Source organism: Erpetoichthys calabaricus, chromosome 4, assembly GCF_900747795.2.
Source record: "Erpetoichthys calabaricus chromosome 4, fErpCal1.3, whole genome shotgun sequence".
NCBI lineage: Eukaryota > Metazoa > Chordata > Cladistia > Polypteriformes > Polypteridae > Erpetoichthys > Erpetoichthys calabaricus.
The window spans coordinates 316673478-316692985 of NC_041397.2; the positions used below are offsets into that span (position 1 = coordinate 316673478).

General features: G+C 39.0%; 2 protein-coding genes across 3 annotated transcripts in view; one reads left to right on the forward strand and one right to left on the reverse strand.

Moving 5' to 3' along the window:
- LOC114641108 (CD276 antigen homolog) overlaps nucleotides 1-19508 on the forward strand; it is a 722545-nt gene that overhangs the window by 690414 nt on the left and 12623 nt on the right. The gene's annotated exons all lie outside the window — the stretch shown is intronic.
- Nucleotides 1-19508, reverse strand: part of LOC114641109 (CD276 antigen homolog) — a 745815-nt gene that overhangs the window by 629179 nt on the left and 97128 nt on the right.

The window sequence follows — 19508 nt, forward strand, 5'->3', positions numbered from 1 at the left end:
CGCCTTAGACATAGAATTACTAGACGCCTCATGAACAGCAGCATCGTACGTCAACGTCTCCGCCATTTTGCGAGTGGCACTGCTGTGGAGTGAAGTAATAGATAAAGATGCCTCACGCAAGTGCTGCTTGGGATTGTACAAACCGCTGTACGCCCCAAACCAGATCACAGGGATTACATTTTATAGGTAAAGCTGAACAATTATTTTGGTAATATTTGGCCATTAGAAAATCCTGTTTTATAATCTTAACTTTAGCTACGCCAGGCTAAACTAACAAAGCTATGCATTTATATGCTCAAGTGAGCCTCCAAACAACGTTTTGGCTAAACGTATTTAGTCACTAACTATGTAGATTGTTGTTAGCTGTTAACATTTCTCAAACTTTGAAAGTTTCCCAAAGAAATCCATCTTAGGAAGCAGTGGGAGGAAGCACTTAGACGGAATTTTGAGAAAGCTGTCCTGTGATGTGTGCCGTGCTAGTTTGGTAACAGATACTGTACCGGTATCAGATGTTCAAACCTACCACTTGCTCACATTAAAAAAACAAAGGAGGTTTGATGATTCCTTCTGAGGGTCCAGTCAAGGTGGTCAAAGTAGCTGAGCGTGTTATCCGACAGTCGACATTAGGGCAAGCTGTCAGTGGATCTTTGATCAACCAGTTTGTTCGGGCTGAGATTGGTTCAGATGATGTGTTTTTTTTTTCTCAAGGAGCACACTGAGGAAACACAGATTGAAATTGACAACCATCATTTCATGCTCATGTCTTTAGTTGTGTGTGTCTTCCACAAACTAAGGCTGCACCATATTGCCAGAGTGAATACTCTCAAATTACAGGACCTGAGTGAGCAAGCGGGAGTGTAAGTCTGGAGGAGATCAGTGAGTTTGTGGAGAGCTTTAAATGCTAAGAGCAGTATTTTGTATTGTATTCTGTAGTTAACAGGGAGCTAGTGAAGTTGAGAGAGAAGAGGTGTAATATGTTCACTGGGTTTAGAACAGCGGGTTATTATCATGGCAGCAGAATTTTGAAGAAGTTGTAAGCGACGGATAAGAGATGCCAGATAGAATAGCATTACGGTAATCTATACGTGAGGTGACTAGGGCATTAAACAATACTTCAGTACTGTGTTACGTAAGAACAGGACGAAGTCTAGAAATGTTTCGGAGATGGAAGAAGGCAGTCCGAGAAATGTTACTTATATGGGAAGAATTATTTAATAATAATAATATTATATAATAACTGCCATTATTAGTGTATAAATGGATATAAATAATTGCATTTAAACGGTTCGCCAACATCTGTTGTATGTAAACGATACTGTTTTAAACGTTATTGTTTTTTCATCAGAAAACCCGGTTTCCACGTCTACCTGTATTAGTTTAAATGGCACTTTTGCCACTTCCAATATGACGGACTCGATGACGTATCGTATCGACTGGCCAACACAGTGAATGCGGCGTCTATCTAGTCTATGATCTGCGCAGTCAGCAGTCGATTCGGTCACTCGCTCGTCTGCTGAACTGCTTTGGCTCAAAGCGTAAAAGCAGTTGTCTGTGCTACAGCGGTAATGTGTGCTAACGCTATAGTTCAAATCCTAATTGGGGCTCGCATATGTTAAAATAAGGACTTTGTATAAAACAGTTATGTAGTACTTGTCTGTAAGATAACATATATTTTAGAGACATTATGAACGATTTACACGGGGCACCTTTTTCCTTGGTGCAGAATCGTGTCCATCTAGAGTCAATAACAAACTGATGAGCATATTTTGCGTAAGGTAGCACGTATTACAACAATCCAGAATCTACTCTACGCCATGTCGATCATATCAGAGAGGCTAAGAAACGCTTCACTAAAGCCGACGTGGTCATTACACCAGTATATGCGCAAGACACTCTCATTAAACGTTCTTACTATTCAGTGATTCCCAGATCTGTAGCTGATTTGTATTATTGATTTCCAAAAAGCAATGCGAGTAAAAGCGTGTGCTGCATAACTAATCACAACTGTTTTTCAGTGCCATCAACAGTGTCTTCTGCGTTAATGAGACAAAAAAAGTTGTAAAGAAACTTTGCGAATTCATCCAGAGGTGGAAATAAAGATCACTCAGTACTGACAAGAAGGAACTGTTGGATAAGCACATCTGGAGACAAACTTTCAAAAAAGCACCGACTTTGTCAGCAACATCCTTTCCTTCTGAATGCATCTTATCAAAGGCATAAATGGGGAGGGGGGGGGGGGGGGGGGGTAAATAAGTAATCTTCCAAACTGCAGCACAACAGAGTAAATCATTGATGTAAATCGAATTATTGAAAGACTAAGCTTTTGTCGTTTCTGTATTCTTACACCATCTTCCAGTTCCACCATCCCCCGCAGTCACTGTCACATTTAACGTTCCCTGCTCCTCACCTGTCTTGTCACACAAAGCATCAACACTCAGTTTCATTCAAGGCTTTACCGTCCTTCCTTTCATAGACATAAAATAAGACACACATTTCCTCTACATACGTGTCCAATAATAATAGTAAACTGGCAGGAACGAGAAAAAGCGCAAGATGGGAATATTCATGACAAGAGCCTTGGCATCAGGGTGAGGATGTGCCTTGTCACCCATTACGTGAGCTCGTGTGCCACCCCTCAGTTGCGCTGGCACACGTTACACTGGGGGGCAAATGCAATGGAGAATACCGACAGTGTACACCTTCAGAAGTGGAATAAATCAACTGTATAAGTAGAACATTTCAGATAAACTATGAATTTTGTTAATCATAAACAATGCAACATAACTATTATATGTGTTGTTACTTTTTATTTATTCTCACCAAACGTTACATATCTACATGGGACATGAACAGGGGTAATATGTTTATAATCATTCTCACTAAAATACACTGTGAAAATATATTAATGAGCAAATTGAGATACATTGGCCTTTAGGAAATATCAAAAAGCGTGTGCGCTGTCATTTAGGACAGAATGCATTGTTAATGTCACACACTCTCTACTGACGCGATGTCACGAAAAAAAAAGAAACAGCACAGTCCATGTAAACTCACAGCCTCCTTGATTTTTGACCTTATGATTAATTGTCAATATCAAATCAATAAAGTCATTTTAAGAATATGACAAGTCTGCTATAGTCAGTTAAATTAACGGTCCTTTTAAAAAGTTTGCTTATACAGAATATAAAACAGAATCTCAATGATAAGGGACTTGCGAGTAGTAACGAATTATATGTGACACTGAGAAATTATAATTCCTAATAACGGGAACAAGTAAAAACTATGACTTCCAAAAATGGACACTGTAAATGTATAGGCATTTCAATAAATAATTTAGGAGACTTGTGTGTGCATTTCAATATCGATTTAAGAACTAGGTCGGCCACCTGTTGTAAATGGTAGCTCAAGCAGCACTTAACAGTAAATAGTCTAACAGGACAATGACTGACTGTACGAAGATGCTGCGCCGCTACAATAAAGGTTCACACTGTCATTCTGCATGTGTAGAAGGCGCTGATTGGCTGAAACTGTTTATAGCGAATTGTCCCAAATTGGAAGTGCCGTATAGCGATCAGAAACGAAAAGACACATTTCAGCATGCAGCACAGTAGTTTGTTTTTTTACAATACAAATTCAGTACGACACCAGGGTCTCCAAACACACAAATATAAAGCTTATTATGTTTTACAGTAAAACTCATTACATACACAATATAATTAGGGACGTGTGCCCCCTGCCCAACTACCGCAGTTCAACCTTCCCTCAATAGCTCGATTCGCTTGCTATCCATCCAAGTTCGAAAATTTTGTTAAATGGAGGAATTGACTTGACTCTCTAAGAAGACAAGGAAAAACTCCCAAAAAAACTTATAGGGAAAAAATGGAAGAAACCTTGGGAAAGGCAGTTCAAAGAGAGACCCCTTTCCAGGTAGGTTGGGCGTGCAGTGGGTGTCAAAAGAAGGGGGTCAATACAATACAATACACAAAAAAGAACAAATCCTCAATAAAAAAAATTAGAAATACGGAACAGAATTTAACAGTAGATGATATCACATAATAAGATTTCAATAATTTTTGACTCCTGGAGACCTCATCCATCAAGCTGCCTCCCCCATTTGGCCATTCCATGGCTGAAACAGTGTTGGGCCAGCCAGTCCAATGAAAGGACCCCTCTTTCTCACGATTCCTGCGATCCTCCATTAGGGATGACTTTACCTTAGGCAGGCAAAACAACTTGGCAGGTGTGCCGTGGCACCAAGTGCCACATTTGAGTAATTAGAAGAGAAACAGAATAGGTGAGGGTTAGTATCCAATTCTAACTATCATGTTACTTATGTTTTAGTGCTAATGACTAACAACAGAGATGCAGTCTGTACAGTTAATCAGCAGCTCTAGTCAGGATATGCTAAACTGAAGTAGTGAGTCTTCAGCCGGGATTTAAAAGCTGAGACCGAAGGGGCATCTCTTATAGTAGCAGGCAGACCACTCCACAGTTTAGGGGCCCTGTAACTAAAAGCTCGACCTCCCATTGTTATTTTATTAATCCTTGGAACCATAAGCAGACCAGCATCTTGAGATCTTAATGTGCGCTCTGGTTTGTAAGTCATGATAAGTTCAAACAAGTAAGCCGGACCTCGGCCATTTAATGCTTTATATGTTAAAAGGAGGATTTTGAAATCTGCCCTAAACTTAACCGGGAGCCAGTGTAAGGATTTAAGGACTGGAGTTATGTGTTTGTATTTTCTTGTTCTTGTAATAATTCTTGCAGCCGCATTTTGTATTAACTGGAGGCTGTATAAAGAACAGTTTGAACATCCAGTAAACACCGCATTGCAGTAGTCAATCCTACTAGAGATAAATGCATGAATTAATTTCTCAGAATCCTGTTTATTTAGAAAGCCCCTTAATTTCCTAACATTTTAAGATGGAAGAAGCATGTTTTGGACAACTTTGTAATATGCGCTTTAAATGACATGCTAGAGTCAAAGATAACTCCTAGATTGCGGGCTGATTCAGCAAAATTAATTGGGATTCCAGCTGAGTTAAATGATGACAAAATATTGTTATAATCAGCGTCATTCCCTCCAACAATTAACATCTCTGTTTGATCTGTATTTAAAGACAAGTAGTTCTCATTCATCCACTCCTTTAATTCGCTAACACAACTAATTAAGGAAAACATCGGAGAAACTTCATCTGATTTAGATGAAAGGTATAACTGGGTGTCATCTGCATACAAGTGAAAATTAACATTATGTTTCCTAATGATAGATCCCAGTGGAAGCATGTAAAGTGAAAACAGTAAAGGTCCCAGTACTGAGCCCTGCGGGACACCATATTGAACTTCTGTGTATAATGTTGGAGTACTATCAGCACATTTCTGTACATATTGGAATCGATTTGATAAATAAGAACTAAATCAAGCGAGCATGGTGCCTGTAAGCCCAACATCATTTTCTAGCCTGTGTAGTAAAATAGAATGGTCGATGGTGTCAAATGCTGCACTTAAGTCCAACAACATAATTACAGTGGAGTTTCCTTCATCAGAGGATATCAGAATGTCGTTTACAACCCGCGTTAGTGCCGTTTCTGTACCATGACCAGTGCGAAAACCAGACTGGAATTTCTCAAATAAATTGTAATGCGTAAGGTGTGACTAAAGCTGATTGGCGACTACTTTTTCTAGTATTTGAGAGAGAAACGGTAGATTTGAAATAGGCCTATAATTATTTAGTATGTGTGGGTCTAGGTCTGACTTTTTAAGTAATGGTTTAATGACTGACACTTTAGTGTATCAGGTACTGTGCCATGCAATAATGAACTACTGATACTGTTTAGAATAGGCGCTGCAAGAACCTTCATTGCACTTTTTACTCGTTTTGTTGGCACTGGATCTAGGGAACTAGTAGTGGGCTTCATTTTAGAAATTAAAGTTAAGACTTCCTGCTCAGTTACAGGATTAAAATTACTAAAGTGCTGAATGCAATGTGAGACAGGGTCTGCTAAGCTAGTATGTGGTTTGTACTGTGATGCAGAGATCTGGGATCTTATATTTTTAATTTTCTCATTGAAGAAGTTCATAAAGTTTGTACTGCTAATATCTGTTGGTATTTTGCACTGTTGATTTGAATTTCCATTTGTTAATTTAGCCACTGTTCTAAACAGTACCCGAGCATTTTTATTATTGTTATCTATTAATGTAGAATAGTATTCTGAGCGAGCTTTATAGAGGGCTTTTTTATATTTATTTATTAACACTCTCTGTCCATGCAATTTGAAAGACATGTAGCTTTGTTGTTCTCCATATGCGCTCCAGTTTTCGACACTCTAATTTAAGAGCATGAGTGTTTTCATTAAACCAGGGAGAGTTTCTATGTGCTTTGATCACTTTTGTTTTAAGGGGAGCCACTGTGTCCAGAGCATCTCTCAAGGTCACATTATAATGTGATGTTAGCTGATCTAAATTGTTTTCCACAATTACACTTGACTTACGTTTACATTTGATGTTAACTGATCGAAATGGTTTTCCACAATTACACTCGACTTACTCAAAGTACCTATAAATTTTGAAACAGGTTTGTTATCACCTTATTCAATGGAGGGGTTCATGGACATCAAATGGCAATGAATAGAAGATGAATTAATGAAAATACGTGAGCTGCCTTCCGCAATTAGTCATCACATTTTGATGGCGATTCTAAGTGGGGATGATTCCCTGAACATATCTCTTATGCAATCCTCCCACAGTATCTCTCAAAATTATTTAGTTCAAATTGGTTTTAAAGATTTCACTCCTGATCATTTTTTATTATTAATTATTTTGATGAGTCTTTAATTCGGATCAAACTCAGGCTAGCACTACGCTCAGAATTTGAAAAACAACCACCTTAGTTAGTAGAGCCACTGACAGCGTCTTTTCTTCGTAGCGAACACGTTACGTTTCTGCTCCACAAAATGTTGTAAAGTATTAATAAATTAAATATTTCAATACTTGATCAAATAATAACATCTGTGCTTTAAGGATTTCACCTTTTTTTCTCAAATGTGCTTACCTATATCATGGCAAAGTACAGGGATAAACCTTTATTTTCCATCTACTCCGTTTTAATTAAGTCAGACCATAGAAAACATTTAAGGCTATTAAATGTGATCTCAAGAAAAGATGAGGGTTAATTATAATACTAATAACAGGAGCGATTATAATGATACAGTGCAAAAGTAAATACTAATTGAAAGAGCCGGGTATCCATGAGTGAGGCGTCTTATTTTGTTTAACTTTTGCTATCGTATAGTGCATTGCTGCCTGTCGGCGTTATTTAAATATATTGTGACAGACAGGGGGCGCTGTCGTCCCCTTGAACGTCAGACGCCAGGTAAAAGTCCAAATATTTAAATGTATTATTATAATAATGTGCACAAAGCACCCTCTACTCCACAATACTCAATAATCAATCACAATGCACAATCCTCCTCTCCCAGCAGCTTAGTCACCCTTCCTCCCAACTCAGCTCAACTTGCTGGGTTTTCCCAGAGTCCTTTATAGTCCGTGAAGTGCTTCTTTCTCTCAGTCCACGTGATTTCATAACACTTCTGGGTCAGGTGAAAACTCCTTTTCTTCATCCTGGAAGTACTTCATCAATTCCATTCCCGTGACTAGAAAGTACTTCCAGGCTATAATAAAAATCCTCGTGCCTTTCTGCAGCATTCCCTGGAGGCCCCCATGGTATCCAGCAGGGCTGTAATGTAAAACTCCACTGTCCATGATGCCCTGCTGGAACTCGGGGCACCTCCATGTTGCAACAAGGGCTCCACCTGGTGGTGTGGGGGTATTGGCTGAGATGAACTGCCGGCCATATACCACAATATATATTTATATTTTTTAGACATCAAACACTAGAAGCTGCTGACAAACCTTTCTCTTCGTTGTTAGTCTGTAGCAGCAAAAAAAGTAAAAGCAATAACAGTTGTAACAGACGTCACTGAAGTGGATCATGAGTTTGTGTAACGTTAATGAAAATGGCCAGGAGGTGTCAGTAGAGAGGCGAATGTCAAATGCTTCAAAGCTTCGATACGATTTCTGACACAATTGCTTCAAACGTTTTGATGCTTCATGAGGCTTCACTCCGCCAATCACTACCCCTGGCCGCTGAAGGCGGTCTTGTCTTCACATTGTTTACAGCTCGGTGCAGTTAAAAAATAGAAAGATGCAAAGCTGTTTTCCTCATCTCTTCTACTATCAAGTACTGCCAACTGAAAAAAAGTTACAATGTGGTAATTTCCGCAACTGTCACGTGGACGAATAAATAAAACTTCTCTGTCAGAACGCTCCTGGCGGCAGACGGCTCAGCACTGTAGTCCAGAGAGGAGGGCTGGGAGAGGGCGACGCGGGGCGCACTTCTATTGGATAGATCGGATTGTTTGTGTTTACTTCTTTTCAATATCAGGAAAATAACTCTCACACAAATAATAACAATTTGTAAAGACAATATAAAAATGGCGTCCACAAACAAAGTGATTAGTTCCTGCATTATAATATGTTCTATGGTCATACATAATTCCCTTATCGCGTGGTCATATGTAATTTCCATTTCATACATAATTTCCATATCGTGTGGTCATACGTAATTTCCATATCGTGTGGTCATACGTAATTTCCATATCGTGTGGTCATACGTAATTTCTGTTTCAAACAAGAAATGAATTTTATATACTGTATATAGATTAGAAAAAATAGTTACAAGATGATTTGTGTAAAAATAATATTCTAAATAAAGGTCAGACTTTAGTAGATGTTTTGATACAGTTTTAAATGGAAAATTAACCTACCTTCAAATTTTGGACAGAGAGCTGACAAAAGATAAAGATAACAGGGCAACAGGGAGTAATCAGGGATCTATCCTTGCATCCTTACTTTCTAATTTATATTGTAGCACTGATTCAGATATCATTAGTAAATATGTGAAATTTACAGGTGTATTTTAAAGTGGACAACCAGCAGACACTGTGGGGTCTGAACAAATACACACAAACACACACAATAAACCTGGACAAAACTGGGCCAAATCTTGGAAAATTGAGTTTAATGTAGATATCTGCAAAATACTATGTACAGGTGAATGTGATGCACAATACTTGTCACAGCCTCACCAGGACTTCATTCCTGCTCTGTTTTTCTTTTGTTTTAGTTTTGTTAATCTTCTTTTTATTCTGCTTATTTTTAATTTTTCTTCTTTGTTAATTTTTTTGCAATAATCTTTTGTTTAATAATTAAGCTAATTTTGTGTTTTCTTCTGTGACGACCTGGTGTCCAAGGATCACCCTGGTCATCCCCCCAATTTAATAATAATAATAAAACATTTTATTTATACAAGGCGTCTTTCAGAGAACTCAAGGACACCGAACAAACAAACAAACAAACAAACAAACAAACAAACAATAAATAAATAAATAAATAAAAGACACAATTAATGGTCTCCTACATAAACCAGTGTCCCTCTGTAGATGATTAAAATAAAAAAAAAATATAACAAATAAAAACTTTACTTTTCTTTATGCAAAGAGCACATAACCATCAATTTCGACTCACTTCTGTTGGTTCCACTATCTGCTAGTTTCTTTACTTTCCCTACAACTTTATTGAGCATCTCTGTTTTAACTCCTCCCATTATTTGGAAACAACCATTATTTGTAACTTACATTTTAATTCATATTTTTAAATATTCATCCAGTCTTAATAGTAAATTCTAAGAATACTCTCATAATAACTTGCAATACCTGAAATAATCCATCCATCCATTTTCTAAAGGCACTTCATCCTGAGCAGAGTCACAATGCAGCTGAAATCTATCCCAGCAAAAAGTGGGCACAAGGCAGGAACAATATCTGGACAGGACATCAGTGCATTGCTGGGTGAAAACACACACACTCACTATGGCCAATTTAGCTTTGCTAATCCACCTGACCGACATGTTTCACACATGTTGTTAAACTGTGAGGGAAAACCACAGCACCTGAAAGAAACCCACCCAGACATTGGAAGAAAATACAAACTCAATTTATACAAAAATGCATATATATACTGTATGAACGTATTTATCATACAGTTTCTTACTGTTTGTCTGTCATAATTTATAAAATCCTTATTTATTTCCCCAAATGTAATTAAATGTTGGAGTGATCCTTCTTTTTATACCTGTGCATAACAAAGCAGGCAGTACAAAGCCTGCCTCTGCATAGCGGCTCAAATTTAGACCCCTATGTGATGTATGAGGAAGGTGACATGGCCACCAGTTCAAACAAGAACAGTACATGAACAAGAATCATACATGACAAGGCAATGAAGCACACTACTAAACAAATGTAAGATAGCCATAAACATTGCTTAAGCAATACTGTTGACAGATCATTTTGAATTTGAAATGCCAAATCCATAAACGTAGCTACTGTGTGCACCCTCAAAAGCTGGCTCATGGTGTGTGGTTTATGTATCATATTGCAAGTTTATTTCCTGTAAAATCTTCACATAATTAGCATAGAATTATTTGTTGCAGCTTATTAGTCCCTTTATGTTGAGCCCAAATGGGTGGGGCCTCCCAAGGCCACCAGTGAGCATCTAATTTGGGATGCTACCAGCCAATAAGAGCACTCCAGACGATTATGTGCCCATGTAAACACAGATTTTTAAGAAACCAGGTTTTGCCTTAATCAGGCTATTCATGTTAATCCAGTTATGTGCGTGCATGCAATCACACTGACTGTTAATGTATATTTCTGAGAAATAAAAGCAGATCCAAATTTGTCCTTGTTTCCATTTAAATGTACATATCAACAAAACTTAAAAAAATCATTTATTACTGTTTTTCCACATGGTAAGGAAGAATGTTTACTTCTTTGACTGATAATGTAGCTTTGTAATTGTTTTTATGTGGCATCAAAGTGTTCATAATGATATTCAGAAAACCACAGCTACCATGTTTCCCAAAAGTAAGACTGGGTCTTATATTAATTTTTGCTCCAAAAGATGCACTAGGGCTTATTTTCAGGGTATATATTATATTTATTCATGTACAACAATATACATTTATCCAAATACAGTCATGTCATGTCATCTTCTTCTGGAATATCGTCATAACTCTCCACATTCAAACCCTGAATTTCAGCCTGAATTTCTTGCTACGCTTTTAGGATCCTCCGGGGTCGATGTGTGCACTTCAATGTTTGATGACTGGTTCCTTGTGGTGAAGCAAAATGCCGACATATAAATGCATTTGTGGTGCTTTGTAAGCATCGCATATTCCCCAAAGTAATGACACGATACAATTTAAAAGTCTCACATACCATCTTCTGGGCCATCTTTTTTTTTTTTTTGCACCTTCACAATACCATCAGAATGTACGGCGGCGTATTTAAGCCACAGAGAAAAAGATAATAAGGACATAATGAAAATGTCTATTTTGTGATTAAAGTGGAAATTTCAGCTTTAAACTCGAAATGTCCTCTTTAATCCCATAGGTTACTTTATCATTAAAGCAGACCGTCGTAAACGTCATCTTAAAACCGACCCAGTTGTTAAATCGATACGCACTTCCGGGGCTTCCTCCTGACCTGACAACAGCAGCAAGCAGCAATAGATCACCACACAGAACATATTCAATTTATAATATTCCAGCTCTCTGCATATTTAGAATTCTTAGATTTATACTTCATGTAAGAGCCATTTGCCTAGTTATAAGATTCGTAGACATTTTTCTAAGATGACAATGCATAATCTATGGGAGGTTCCTAAAACCCCCGTAAGCAGAACTGTATTGGTATATTCTTGCCATTTCTAATAGTTTTTACTAAACATTATTCTTTAGTTAGTGACAGCCTTGCCATGTGTAAGGTATAGAGGGCATACGGTTTTAATCCATGCTCGTGCCCATGCCTATGGGCTCTTTAAGTGGGTGAAGTAACTCGTAAAGATAACGTGCTTATATAAGCACGAAGCCATATGCTTAAAGTGTACAGAAGAAGATATTAAGAACTTTTAAGTACAGAAACAACTAAAGTTTCTCAAGAAAAGCTAAGTTTAGAGAAGATGCATTTTTTTCCTTTTTTTTGCCTTTTATTCTATGTGTGTAACTATTTTTTCTTTTATTCTTGTGTGGATTATTTGCTTTTAACTTTCAATAAATAGTTTTAAATTGAACTTTTGGACTGAGAGATTTCTTTCAGCATGTGTTTTACCCGTGCTCGATCTCGCCTTATACTTTGGCGTCTACACTTGATATCACTTTCATGATGAAATGCATTAAACTGTGTATGTTACAATTTACAGATAAATCGTTAACTTTGTTTAAATCATGAATACTGCTAATAGTTACACATATGGGGTGGCACGGTGGCAGAGCGGTAGCACTGCTGTCTCGCAGGGAGTTACGTCCCTTGTGATCCCTGCCTGGAGTTTGCATGTTTTTCCTGGTGGGTTTCCACAGTGTGCTCAGTTTTCCATCCAAAGACATGAAGGTTTGGGGATTTGGTGAAGCTACAATGACACTAGTGTGTGCGTGTGTGTGTGTGTGTGTGTGTGTGTGTGTGTGTGTGTGTGTGTGTGTGTGTGTTGTGTGTGTGTTGTGTGTGTGTGTGTGTGTGTGTGTGTGTGTGTGTGAGTGTGTGCATGTGCGTGCGTGTGTGTGTGTGCGTGTGCTTGTGTTCACCTTGCGATGAGCGGATGCCACTTTGCTTTAAAGGTGAGAGCATAAACCGTTTACCATATATTCCATCTGTTGTAATGACACATGCATTGCATTTCATTATTACGTGCATTGCAAATTGCATCCCAATAGATGGTGCACTGCAAATGTTAATGTTGACTATGCTGAGGTCTATGTTGATTACTTAGATTTTAACTTGAGTTGATTAGATAGGTAACACAGGTAGTTAGTTCATAAAACAGAATGCACAGAGAGCTAATTTTGTTTTTTTTTTCTTTTTCTTTCTTTTTCTTTTTAAGTTCTACCTGAAGACATTGTTGGAATTTCCGGAAAAAAGGTGCTCCTCCCTTGTGTTTTCAGTACACCAAAGCCACTAGATGTGCAAAATGTCAGTTTTGTATGGAAAAGGTTGCCAAATATTAACATGCTTATTTTCTCATCTGGGAAAAGCAACATAGCCCCTGGATATGCTGGCCGTATTTCGTTAAACAAAGAACAAATAGATAAAGGAAATTTTTCACTGGAGTTATTAAATATCCAAAAAACAGACGAAGGGAATTATAGGTGCTACCCGCCTCAACATCAATCAGAACAGGATGTCAAGCTCACTGTTAAAGGTAAGTAGCACAATGCTATGTAGCCAGACAAGGGCTGCAGAATTTGACAAGTAAGAGTTGGGAAGTCAGACTCAGTGCTTGCTTGTATGTACTGTATATATGTAAGTAAAGCTTTCATGAATTTTGGAAAGCATGCTTTAGAAAACAGCATTGTAAATCTATCTACAAAAACATGTTCCACAATGTCCCATGACTTTATTTGGAGTAAGTTCCTTTGTGTGGCCTACTCTGTTATCATTATAATGTTCTAGATTTGTATCCATAAACTGTACTCTAATACTCTTACAGTATTTTAAGGGAAGTTCAGCGATCTAAATGTCTGATAGTGAGGCATGGCAAGTAATATTTAAAATTGATTCAGAAGATATTCAGACTCCTTTATTTTTTCATATTTTGTTGCAACCTTAACCTTAAATCATTTAAATTCATCTTTCCCTAATCAATCAACACTCAGTACCCAAGAATAACAAAGCAAAAACAGAATTTTAGGAATTTCTGAACATTTATTAAAATTAAAAAACTGAAATATCACGTTAACACAAATTTTCAGACCCTTTGCTTTGGCTCAGATGTACCCCATTCTATTGATCATCATTGAGATGTTTCTACACCTTGTTTGGAATCCACCCATGGTCAATTCAGTTGTTTTTGACTCATTAGATAAGGCACACACCTATCTATGGAAGGTCTCACAGTTGAGCAAAAACCAAGCCATTGGGTCGAAAGAATTTCCTGACAGGATTGTGTTGATTCACAGATATGGGAAAGGATGCAGCTCTTGTGGTTACCAAGAGCAGAGTTTCTTTCACATTTCTTATTTAGAAGAAGTTTGGAACAACCAAACCAAACAAAGCAAACCAACTCTTCCCAAACTTGGCTGCTTGACCAAACTGAACAATCTGGGGAGAAGGACCTTGGTAAGTGAGGTGACCAAAACCCAAAGATCATTCTGGTTGAGCTCCTGAGATCCTGTGTAGCAATGGGAGAAACTTCCAGAAGGACAACCATCACTGCAGCACCCCTTATTTGTCTGTGCTTTATAACAGAGTGGCAAAACAGAAATCTCTTCTAAGTAAAAGACACAGGTAAGGACTCTCTGGCTGTGAGAAAGAAGATTCTTTGATTTGATGATGGTTAGCATCATGTCTGGTGGAAATAACAATAACCTGCAGAATCCTATTCCAGTAGTGAAGCATGATGGGACAGCATCATGCTGTGGGAATGTCCTTTAACATCAGGAACCAGGAGACTAGTCATGTTTGAGGGAAAGCTGAACAGAACAAAGTATGGAGATATGCTCAATGAAAACTTCATACAAAGTGCTCTGGACCTCAGACTGGACCATGGTTCACCTTCCAACAGGACAAAGCAAAAAAATACACAGGAATGGCTTATGGACAACTCTGAGTTACCCAGCCCAATGCCGGGCTTGAACCTAAGTGAACATCTCTTGAAACTGAACTGAAAACTGAAAATAGCTGTCCAGCTGACAGTCTCCATCCTACCTGGTAGAGTTTGAGTAGATCTACAGAGGAGAATGGCAGAAAATCTTCAAAGCTGGCTGTGTGAAGCTTGTAGAGTCAGATCCAGAAGACTTCAGGCCAGAATGGCTGACAAACATCAATGGGTTATTCCAGTCTTTCTGGGGTATTGAAGGTTGCTTGATGTGGGGAAAAACTAATTTACATGATTTCAGCTCAAGGTTGCTATGGGATATCATTTGTACCATAATGAAATAAATAAAATGACAAACATGAAATAATCACATGAAAAAGTACAGCAATATATATAATTGTCAATAAACTGTGAAAAAATATAAAATTAAATCAAATCAGCTATTTTTTAAAAAAAAGTCATCTAATTATTATATTTTTTTCATTAATACAGGTTTTATTTCAGAAAGGTCTTATTTTTAAAGACAGTTGTTATTTCACAACATGACTTTTCCATTTCTAAATGGCTCATTTAATGAAAGCACTCTTTATGTCAAAATACCGGCTTTCATGATAGTTTCATCACATGTCAATCAAGACAAAGGCAGCCCAGCTGAACCTGTTCCTATTGGTTAATCTTTAACTGTTGAATACATTTCCCTAATCATAGGTGGTAGCAGCTAAAGACTTGATAGTATTACGTCCATTCCAACAAACACGGAGGCACATAAAAGTTGGAAAGCTTTCTTGATGCTATTTTGGGATGGATACACAATATGTTGGAAATGCTCAAAATGCTTACAACGATGAATAAGTTGTTGGGAGTTTAAGACTGACTGAGCACCATGTGCTCACAGAATATGTCCTTGAAGAAATCACAAAGGCAGGTATTAATGCAGAGGCTGGAAATTCAAAGTGACACACTTCTAAATGAGGGGCGGCACGGTGGCGCAGTGGGTAGCGCTGCTGCCTCACAGTTGGGAGACCTGGGGACCTGGGTTCGCTTCCCGCCCTGTGTGGAGTTTGCATGTTCTCCCCGTGTCTGCGTGGGTTTCCTCCGGGCGCTCCGGTTTCCTCTCACAGTCCAAAGACATGCAGGTTAGGTGGATCGGCGATTCTAAATTGGCCCTAGTGTGCTTGGTGTGTGGGTGTGTTTGTGTGTGTCCTGCGGTGGGTTGGCACCCTGCCCGGGATTGGTTCCTGCCTTGTGCCCTGTGTTGGCTGGGACTGGCTCCAGCAGACCCCCGTGACCCTGTGTTCAGATTCAGCGGGTTGGAAAATGGATGGATGGATGGACACTTCTAAATGACCGTCTGTGTGGACACGGCACTCAGTTAAATCTCAGTGCTGCAGAACTGTTTTGATTGCACAAATTGGGAGGTGTTCAGTCAAGGAGCATATCTGGAGAATTTAACATCAGTCGTTCTGGATACATACAATTTTGAATGGGCTCCCCAATGAGACACTGTGAATTGACTGTTATCTGCGTACCCTACTGAAAGAATGGGACATGGCTTTTAGGTCAGGAGACACGCTGGTTTTCTATAAGAGGTACATTAGAGAGATCAAAAAGAAATATAAATAGTACATAGAGGAATATTGTGAATAACTGCCTCCATAGCATGTGGAAGGAAGTAAAGGTACTGACTAATTATAAGAGTGATACAGTGCAGCCATCTGAGTACACATATCTCCCTGATGTTATAAATAGGTTCTTTGCTCACAATGAAGGAGGAACTGCCCCGCATATTGCATCTTATGTAGGAGAGCAGTCACTGGTCCTATAGCTCCAATAGGTAAGATCCACTTTTCAAACAGTTAATGTCCACAAAGCTACCGGACCTGAAGGAGTGCCCAGATGGAAACTGAAGGTGTGTGTTATCCAATTTGCGTGTGTGTTCACAAACATATTTAACCTCTCACTACAGAAGGAACATGTCTCCGTATGTCTTGAAATCCTCCATTATTGCTCCTTAACCCAATTTTAAATGGTACTCTCGGACATTAGATCAGTTATACACCCAGGTCTGGACATATGCTAGTTTACATATCAGGCAAACCATTCCACGGAGAACACTGTCTATACTATGCTCCACACAGAATTATCCCACTTAAAACAGCCAAACACATATATGAGGATGTTGTTTGTGAATTTTAGTTCAGCATTTTTTACTATTAGTCCCCTGAAAGTGTTTGGTAAATTAAGCCACTTTGGCTTGGACACTTCAGTCTGCTCTTGGGTGCTGAACCTTCTCACAAACAGAACACAGAGTGTTAGAATAGGAAGACGTGCAGTACTTCCTCTTGTGACGATCCAGGTCCTGCTCCATGCTTCCATCTCTCTTTAGGGAACCTATTGAACCCGACAATGAGGACACCAAGTGAAGCAAGGGGATGGTGTAAAGTGCAGAAGTGCTTTTATATAAAATAGTCCAAACCAAAAAGTGTTCAAAACATTTCAATAAATACATAATCCATAAAATTAGGTGCAATGTGGAAGTTAAAATAATCCAATAAATAAATCCATTAAAAAAATGTTAAACAACAATAATGACCGAGACTCAGGTTCCCAAGCGACCAGGGCGCTCATGCTGGGGCATCAACCTCCCAAGCTTCCAACTCCCACTGTCTTCCGCGGCCTTATGCGGCAAGCCGTCGTCGATCGTGGTCACTTCTGCTCCTCTGAAAAACTCAGCAGGACTGACCCAATCCATCTGCCCCCGAGTGCCAGCCAAACACCCCACTAGGGCTCACTTCCCAGCTGCCAGTCATTATTACAGTGAGCCTGCTCTCTCTCTCTCGTTTGCTTGCTCCTACACTTGCTCTTTCTCCAGTCTTCTGCCTTTTCTCCTTTTTAACCTCCGTCCTTTTCGTTTTCTGTCTCCTCACCACATTTGCGCTTCTACTATTTATAATGGGGATGTGGCACAGGTGCGGCCATTAGCAGCTCCCGACATCAATTGCAAACATGTGCGATCCCACACCTGTACACTTCAGTGTGGAAACACCCAAGCCCATACTGCGCCCGGGAACCACTCTAGCCACACTACCATGCCTCCTCTTTAAGCTACGAGTGTGGAGAATATTTATTTAAAAACTGGCCTTTCCATCTGAGCCACTGACCTGCTATATCACACTTCCACACTTATCCTGAACACAGCATCTCCACAGGGTTATGTGCTTAGCCCATTGCTTTTCTCCTCATGCAAGACTGTACCCCAATACACCCCTCAAATATGATCGTGAAATTTTCAGATGGCACTATGGTAGTGGGCCTGATTTCAGATAAAGTTGAGACAGTCAACAGCATGGAGTTGGCACACTTGGCCAAATGGTGCAATGATTATGTTGAAGCAGGCTGACACGGCATAGGGCATCCTCAGCCCCAGTGAAGGCTCTCAGAGACTTCAGAACAGATAGCAGAATTAAGCTTTATTGTATGACGTGCATACAGATTCACTTTCGATGGAACAATGAGCCCCCAGCAATGGGTACCTTTTACTTTTATTACAATTCTGATCATTTGAGTCATTATTTTTCCTCATCTGACTGCTAGCATTCCATTGCTCTAGTCCTGCCCCTAATTGATTCTATCAATAATTCGTAGCTGAGGGGGTCTCAAACCCCACTCTGTCTATCTTATCTGTTCGATAAGGAATGTTCTTGCTTGCTACTATAATTTACAGCCAAAGAGTTCATATTCTCTCTCTAAGCGAGGGGCTCATCTTTCTCTAACTCTCCTGCATTTCTTTGACTTAATAAACTATTGGTGGTCTCTACCTCATACAGAATAATAAACCATATATAGGTATGTCTTTTTAATCCAAACTCTTACATCTTAATTCTTAGTAAAATATAGTGTCTACTTTTCTCATGTGTTTATAATATTTTTCTAATACACAGAGATTACCAATTTTAAGAATACAATTTTCTATAATAACAATCTAATCCTGAACACAAGTAAGACAGAGGAAATAATTGTAGACTACAGGAGAACAAAAGTGAGAGCCCACCTACCCCAATACACACAGCACGGAAAAGTAGAAATGATAGGGAGTGTGAAGATCCTAAGAGTCTACATATCAATGGATTTTACATGGTCTCTTAATAGTACTTAATTAACTGGGAAAGCTGAAAAACACCTGAATTTTTTCAAGACGTTGAGACAAGCCCATCTACCCCAAATGCTTTTGAAGAACTTCTACCACAACACTCTTGAAAGTGTTCTGGCCTAGGGCTCAATTTTATGGTATGCCAGCTACACAGCTGATGATTGCAATAACCTCGTTTAGGTGGTGAAAGCTGCCCAATGCTTCATTGGGGTTGTCCTCCCAAACCTCAACAGTGTTTACACTAGTCGACTGAGTAACAAAGAATGGGCCCTTGATCAGGACACAACACATCCAGGAATTCATCTATTTGACCCATTACCATCAGGAAAGTGATATAGGGCAATCAGATCCTGTAGTAACAGACTGAGGAGCTCCTTTTTTGTTGAGGGCTGTGTTGTCCATCGTCTGTCCCCTGACTCAAGGACTGCCAGGCACCCCCTTCCATTGCTTAATGGACATGTCAAAGTCAAATTCACAAAGCCAGTTCAGGATGGGAAAAATGCCTTTAACTGGCACAAATGTGACGCCACCCAGTACAAGGAAGGAGATGACTGAATTACAGATGCTGATTACACAACAACAACAACATTTAATTCTATAACATATTTTCATACAAGGAATGCTGCTCAAAGTGCTTTACACAATACAGAAG